At 38.6% G+C, this 7600-nt stretch overlaps 1 pseudogene; it reads left to right on the forward strand.

Moving 5' to 3' along the window:
• The first annotated feature begins 1637 nt into the window (after positions 1 to 1637).
• On the forward strand, positions 1638 to 3155 carry LOC112858597 (S-adenosylmethionine decarboxylase proenzyme-like; annotated as a pseudogene).
• The last annotated feature ends 4445 nt before the right edge of the window (positions 3156 to 7600 follow it).

The following is a 7600-nucleotide window of genomic DNA, read 5'->3' on the forward strand; positions in this document are numbered from 1 at the left end:
TCAGGCTCTGGGCTGATGGCTCGGAGCCTGGAGCCTGTTTCCGATTCTGTGTCTCCCTCTCTCTCTGCCCCTCCCCCTTTCATGCTCTCTCTCTCTCTCTCTGTCTCAAAAATAAATAAACGTTGGCACAAAAACAGACACATAGACCAATGGAATAGAATAGAAACCCCAGAACTAGACCCACAAACGTATGGCCAATTAATCTTTGACAAAGCAGGAAAGAACATCCAATGGAAAAAAGACAGTCTCTTTAACAAATGGTGCTGGGAGAACTGGACAGCAACATGCAGAAGGTTGAAACTAGACCACTTTCTCACACCATTCACAAAAATAAACTCAAAATGGATAAAGGACCTGAATGTGAGACAGGAAACCATCAAAACCCTAGAGGAGAAAGCAGGAAAAGACCTCTCTGACCTCAGCCGTAGCAATCTCTTACTCGACACATCCCCAAAGGCAAGGGAATTAAAAGCAAAAATGAACTACTGGCACCTTAAGAAGATAAAAAAGCTTCTGCACAGCAAAGGAAACAACCAACCAAACTAAAAGGCAACCAACGGAATGGGAAAAGATATTTGCAAATGACATATCGGACAAAGGGCTAGTATCCAAAATCTATAAAGAGCTCACCAAACTCCACACCCGAAAAACGAATAACCCAGTGAAGAAATGGGCAGAAAACATGAATAGACACTTCTCTAAAGAAGACATCCAGATGGCCAACAGGCACATGAAAAGACGTTCAACGTCGCTCCTTATCAGGGAAATACAAATCAAAACCACACTCAGATATCATCTCACGCCAGTCAGAGTGGCCAAAATGAACAAATCAGGAGACTATAGATGCTGGAGAGGATGTGGAGAAACGGGAACCCTCTTGCACTGTTGGTGGGAATGCAAATTGGTGCAGCCACTCTGGAAAACAGTGTGGAGGTTCCTCAGAAAATTAAAAATAGACCTACCCTATGACCCAGCGATAGCACTGCTAGGAATTTACCCAAGGGATACAGGAGTACTGATGCATAGGGGCACTTGTACCCCAATGTTTATAGCAGCACTCTCAACAATAGCCAAATTATGGAAAGAGCCTAAATGTCCATCAACTGATGAATGGATAAAGAAACTGTGGTTTATATACACAATGGAGTACTATGTGGCAATGAGAAAGAACGAAATATGGCCCTTTGTAGCAACGTGGATGGAACTGGAGAGTGTGATGCTAAGTGAAATAAATAAGCCATACAGAGAAAGACAGATACCGTATGTTTTCTCTCTTACGTGGATCCTGAGAAACTTAACAGAAACCCATGGGGGAGGGGAAGGAAAAAAAAAAAAAGAAAGAGGTTAGAGTGGGAGAGAGCCAAAGCATAATAGACTCTTAAAAACTGAGAACAAACTGAGGGTTGATGGGGGGTGGGAGGGAGGGGAGGGTGGGTGATGGGCATTGAGGAGGGCACCTTTTGGGATGAGCACTGGGTGTTGTATGGAAACCAATTTGACAATAAATTTCATATATTGAAAAAAATTAAAAAAATAAACGTTAAAAATTTTTTTAAAAAAATAAACATTAAATAAAAAAAGAAAAAAAAAAGAAGGAATTAACTATCAACTTCCACAGTATGGCCAGCGATATTAGCTAGCTCTCACTCTACTCTAACAGGGCAGCAGCCTACCAGAGACCGAACTGTATCTGCCTCTATGTCCAGCAGATTCACCTTCAACTTTTGTTCACAAAAAACAAGCAAACAAACAAAAAAAGCTGGGAAGTGTTTATTAATCCTTTTTTAAAATTTAATATAAAATTATAGGAACCTGAACTTTAGTAACACAGCTGGAATGGTCTGCAGCAGCAGGGGCAGCAGTGGGAGAAGAGATTTAATTTGGTTGATTTTTCTGTGGTTGTTGGTTGTTCGCAGTCTCATGGTGATGGAAGCTGCACCTTTCTTCGAGGGGACCAAGAAGCTGCGGGAGGTTTGGTTCTCCAGGCAACAGCCCGACGCAACCCAAGAATCTGAGGATCTTTACACCCTCCCAAGATCCGAGGGGGACACACTTTTTTTTTTTTTAATTTTTAATGTGTATTCATTCTTTGAGAGATAGAGACAGAGCATGAGCAGGAAGAGGCACAGAGAGGGAGACACCGAATATGAAGTAGGTTCCAAGCTCTGAGCTGTCAGCACAGAGCCCAATGTGGGACTCAAATCCACGAACCATGAGATCATGACCTGAGCTGAAGTCTGAGGCTCAACCGACTGGGCCAACCAGGCACCCCGAGTGGGACATACTTTTGAAAGATGTGCAGTGCTCACAGCTTGTTTGTCTCCAAAAGACGTTTCATTTTGAAGGCATGGTACCATCCCCTTGCTAGGGATTACAATTGAGTTTCACTCAATTCAAAGCTTCTTTTATTCTTGTAAGAATTTCATGAAACCTTCTTACCAAGGGTACCCACACTGGAATTTCAAGGAAGAAATAAAGTTTCTTAATGCAATTCTCCCAAACAGAGCAGCATATTATATTGTATGGGACACATGCATTCTGCCTGTTGGTACGTGTATACTTTGTATTTCCCAGAGACTCAGGTAATCAGTCAGCCAGATCAAACCCTGGAAATTCAAGTGTGAGCTTGACCCAGCAGTTATGGACCAGTTCTATATGAAAGAATGTGCGACTGCAAAGGATGTCACTCTTGAGAGTAGAATTCGTGACCTGACCCCGGGTTCTGTCATTGATGCCACACTGTTCAATCCTTGTGGGTATTCAATGAATGGAATGAAATTGAATGGAACTCATTGGACTGTTCACATCACTCCACATCCAGAATTTTCTTATGTTAGCTTTGAAACGAACTTAAGTCAGACCTCCTATGATGACGTGACCTGGAAAGTTGCGGAAGTCTTCTAGCCAGGAAAAGCTGTGTCCACGCTGTTTGTAAATAAGAGTTCCAAATATTGCACAGTGCTTTCTTTGCCCCAGAAGATTGAAGGTTTTAAACGTCTTGATTACCAGAGCACTATGTTCAATGATTATAATTTTGTTTTTACCAGTTTTGCTAAGAAGCAGCAACAACAGCAGTGTTGATTAATAAAAATGAAGAAAAAACGTAAAAAGAGAACACACAGAGAAGAAGGTGATGGCTGCTTTTTAGATATCAATATCGGGGGCCATACGTTCCATTACCATCACCTTGTAGCTGCAGAAAACCCTAGACGTAATGATAGTGTAATCATTTTGAATTGTATGCACTATTATAGCAAAGAGTTAGATATCTTGCATGAATGCTCTCTTCTGTGTTTAGGTATCCTATGCCACTCTTGCTGTGAAATTGAAGTCCATGTATAAAAAACCTTTTACTATATGTAACTTCACAACACTTGTGAAAACAACTTAATTTGGTTTACGCACAATGTAATATTTCTCTAGGTATCATCCAAAATTCCCACCAGACAGGGCTTTCGTCTTCATTAGGTGTTGGCCTCAGCCTAATCATCTGGGACTATTCTATTAAATTGCTGCCAGGATTTTGTATCCAGTTACCTCCGCTTTCTAGAACATATTCTCTACTAATATTACTGAAACCAATTTCTACTTCATACAGATGTTTCTTGCAGCAACAATTAAAGTTTATCTTCCACGAGTCGAGTCCTCTTAAAATGACTGCAGTTATCCATTTTATTACTATTTTAACATTATTGCTTCCTGTACCTGTACTTCCTTTAATTGATTTTGTTCCTTGCCATCATGTCTTGCCTCCTGACACCCCCTCAATAAAGCAATGCACTATTAAAAACCAAAAAAAAAAAAAAAAAGGAATTAACCATCAACAGCAGTCTCATCATTAATGGTAGTGGCATTTTGATATTTTTTTTTCAAAGCTACATCTATAGCTCTAGTATACCTTTGTATTGGACTTTAATCACAACATTGTGTAGTGAAAATTGTCCATGTGAATAATAATCACTCATAAATAAATTTTAAAGGAAATGTAACTTTTCATTTTGTTCATGAGTTTATCATAACGTAATTTGCTATTCCCTCATAGCTACATTTTAAAATGTTTTGTCCTTTATCACTGTTATAAGTAATGCTACAATGAGAATTCTTTACAGAAATCTTTACCCCCATCCCTTGTTATTTCCTTGGAATTTTATCTTTAAAGTAAAATATTTGAATCAAAAATGTAAAAATTTTAAATTTCACAATTCATGTGCTAAATTGCTTTACAAAAAATGTATCTGTTAGCAGTGTATAAGGGTCCCCTCTCACCAATGACCTTACAAAATATAATATTAACATTTAAAAAATTTTTTTTCTTATGTTTTATATTTAAGAGAGAGACATAGAGCAGGGAGTGGTGGGGCAGAGAGACAGAGACAGAATCCGAAGCAGCCTCCAGGCTCTGAGCTGTCAGCACAGAGCCCGATGCAGGACTCGAACTCACAAACCGTGAGATCGTGACCTGAGCAGAAGTCAGACACTTAACCGACTGAGGCATCCAGCCTCCCCTATAATATTAACATTTTTAAAAATTTCAACATTATACACAGAAATTCCATCTTGTTTTACTTGGCTTTCCTTTCATTATTAACAAGGTGGATGCTTTGAAATTTTATTTGGCTGGTTTTGCTTTTTCTTTCATGAATTACCCTGCTTTGGTCCTTTGATGATTTTTGCAATCCTGATATAATGGTTACATTTTAGAATTTTGTCACAAATCAAAACGTGTTCCCTATCAAAGATACTTATATACGGTACCAGTTTTGTTTTTGTAAATTTTGTAGTGTATAACCTGTCTTAGATGTCAAGTCAACTTTTAGGTTTTCTGTGGATATTGTCCTCATCTGCACATGGTTATGCATGTTGCCAAAATTTTAAAAATAAATCATAAACACAAGAGATGCATAAAGAAAAGAAACATGTAGCAAGAATTATAATAGTTCTATTCTTAGCACGGAGGAAATAATTGGAAGACAAGTGCAAAGAATGCAAAGAAGTGCGTATCCAGTATGACACCTGCTGAGAGGCAGTCACTCCGTAAATACTTGGTGAGTGGATGAGTCAAGGAATTATGAGCAAGCAGAGGACTGCAGACACAGCTGGTGATGAGATCCCCTCCTCCTTTCAGTCTTTCCCTGATTTGATAAGTAAGTGAGGCAGACCAGGCATTCTCTCTTTATTTTAGTTTTTCTGTGTTACAGAAAATAATCTTATCTACAACATTCCTTCAGGGCGGTGTTGTTTTTATTATCTCCTGCTGTCAAAAATGGTCTAAACTTTTCAAAATACAGTTGGACAGATAATTCTTATCAAGTTATCACACATAGTGGAAAGGTTACTGATTCACATTCAAGTCAGAGACAGTGGCAGAAGTTAGTGTTTCTTTAAATAGCAGGTACTATGCTTGTTTCTATGGTAATAGAAACAACTTTTAATATGTTTTAAAGTTACTCTCTTTTGGGCCAGAATTCTCTGTTTTTCAAAAATGTTAAATGTAAAAATAATATCAGAATCATATTAAAGATAATTTGGGGGGGAAGGAAACAAAATTGTTGCAGGGCAACAGCTGTTGTTGCTAATTTACATTCCATTTTCTTAACTGTTAATGGATACATATTTGTTAGAGGTCATTGTGGACAGTTCAAACTAGGTATGAGAGTTAATAAATTTTCAGTGACTTTGAACTGTATGTGTAAAAAATAAGTATAGAAAAATTATAAGGTTAGGGGTAATTTCAGTTGCCTTTTCTGGTTGTCAAAATTCATTATTATGAACATTTTGGTGACTCTGCAAGGTTACAAACCACAGAACTTACCTTTGGCCTTTATATCTTGTTCATGTACCTTACTTTGGTGGAGTCCCCTTTTCTGTATGTGAGACTCCTGCCTACAGGAGAAAGAACATAATCCAGGTTGACCTGTAAGAACAGTCCTTGCTCTTAGGAACAGTGACAACTCCAGAACTTTTCAAGGGATTGATAAGGGATTGATGTTACGAGAAAAGGAGTCATAATATTTTGTGGCATGAATATTTGGTATAAAGGAACAGTAAATCCAGAGCTCCCATCTTTATTAAGATGTGGATACTGTCTAAGAATGAAAAGACAGTAGCTTCTTCATAACACTTGAACCTTCGCTTCCAACCAAGCCTAAATCAAGAACTACCACGTGTATTTTCTTATTAAATGAGCCAGTACAGTTGCTTTTTAGTTTAAGCTGATTTGGGTAGGTGTTCTTTTTCTTGGTAGACACTGGGTATACAGCTTCCATCTTTAAGTGAAAAGAACAAAAATAAATACTTGTCACACAGTGTAGATTAGTATCGATGGTTGGTAGCCCATCCAGAAACCCAGCCAAGTAAAGCAACTTGTGTAAAGGCATTGAGGTAAGAGAGATACTAGGATCCATTAAGAAAACTGACAGTAGACCTGGAATTTTCTGGTCTGGCATCTAAGGAGCTTAGAAGTCTCCACTCTGTTCTAAAAACAAGTAAAAAGCAGAACAAACTACAAATCCACAACTCTTAGATCCATCAGAGAAGTGAGGTCACAGAGCAAAATCACTGCCCTCAAAGAGATAGACAGAAAGGCACAGAGAATCGCAAGGTACTGGAGGAGAAACCCAAATGGTAATTGACAAGTTGTTAGAGCCTCAGTGTGCACAAGTCTGGGATTTTAAAACTCTAGGAGCCTAGGATGGGGCGACCTCACAGTAAACATATTCTTACAATATGATCCAGCGGTCACACTCCTTTGGTACTTACCTAAATGAGTTGAAAACATGTTTACAAAGAAACTTGCACTTGGATATTAATAGCATCTTTCATCATAATCGCCACAAACTGACAACAGCCAAAATGTCTGTCCTTCGTTAAGTGAATGGACAAATAACAATGATACACCCATAAAGTGGAATATTATTCAGTGCCAAAAAAGAAATAAGCTATTGAGCCATGAAAAGACACGGAACCATCTCAAATGCATATTTTTAAGTGAAAAGAGCCAATCGGAAAACGCTTTAACTGTATGACATTCTAGAAAGGCAAAACAGTGGAGACAGTAAAAAGATCAGTGGTCGCGGGTGATTAGGAAAGAGTGAGTGGTGATGAATAGGCAGAGCACAGAGGATTTCTTAGGCAGTGAGACTCTTCTGTATAAAAGACAATGGTGGACACATTCTACATTTGTAAAACCCATAGACTGTGCAACACCAAGCATGACTTTTAAACTATGGACTTAGGGTGATAATGATGTGTCAGTGTAGGTTTGTTGATGGTAACAAATATACCACTCTGGTGTTGATAGCTAGGGAGGGTGACGTGCGTGTGAGGTCAGGGGGTATATGGGGACTGTCTGTGCTTTCTGCTTAGTATTACTGTGAAACTAAAACTGCTCTAAAAAATAAAGCCTATTACAAAAATTTAGTATGACCAAGAATAAGGTATATGGAAAATGACAGATTTTTTTTTTTTTTTTTTTTTTTTTTTTGAGACACAGAGAGAGAGAGCAGGGGAGGGGGAAGAAGGAAAGAAAGTGAGATTCTTGACAGGAGCCCGATCCCACAACCTTGGGATCATGACCTGAGTGGAAATCAAGACTTGGGCA

The sequence above is a fragment of the Puma concolor genome, chromosome B1, assembly GCF_028749965.1.
Source record: "Puma concolor isolate L17-30 chromosome B1, mPumCon1.1.hap2, whole genome shotgun sequence".
Lineage (NCBI taxonomy): Eukaryota > Metazoa > Chordata > Mammalia > Carnivora > Felidae > Puma > Puma concolor.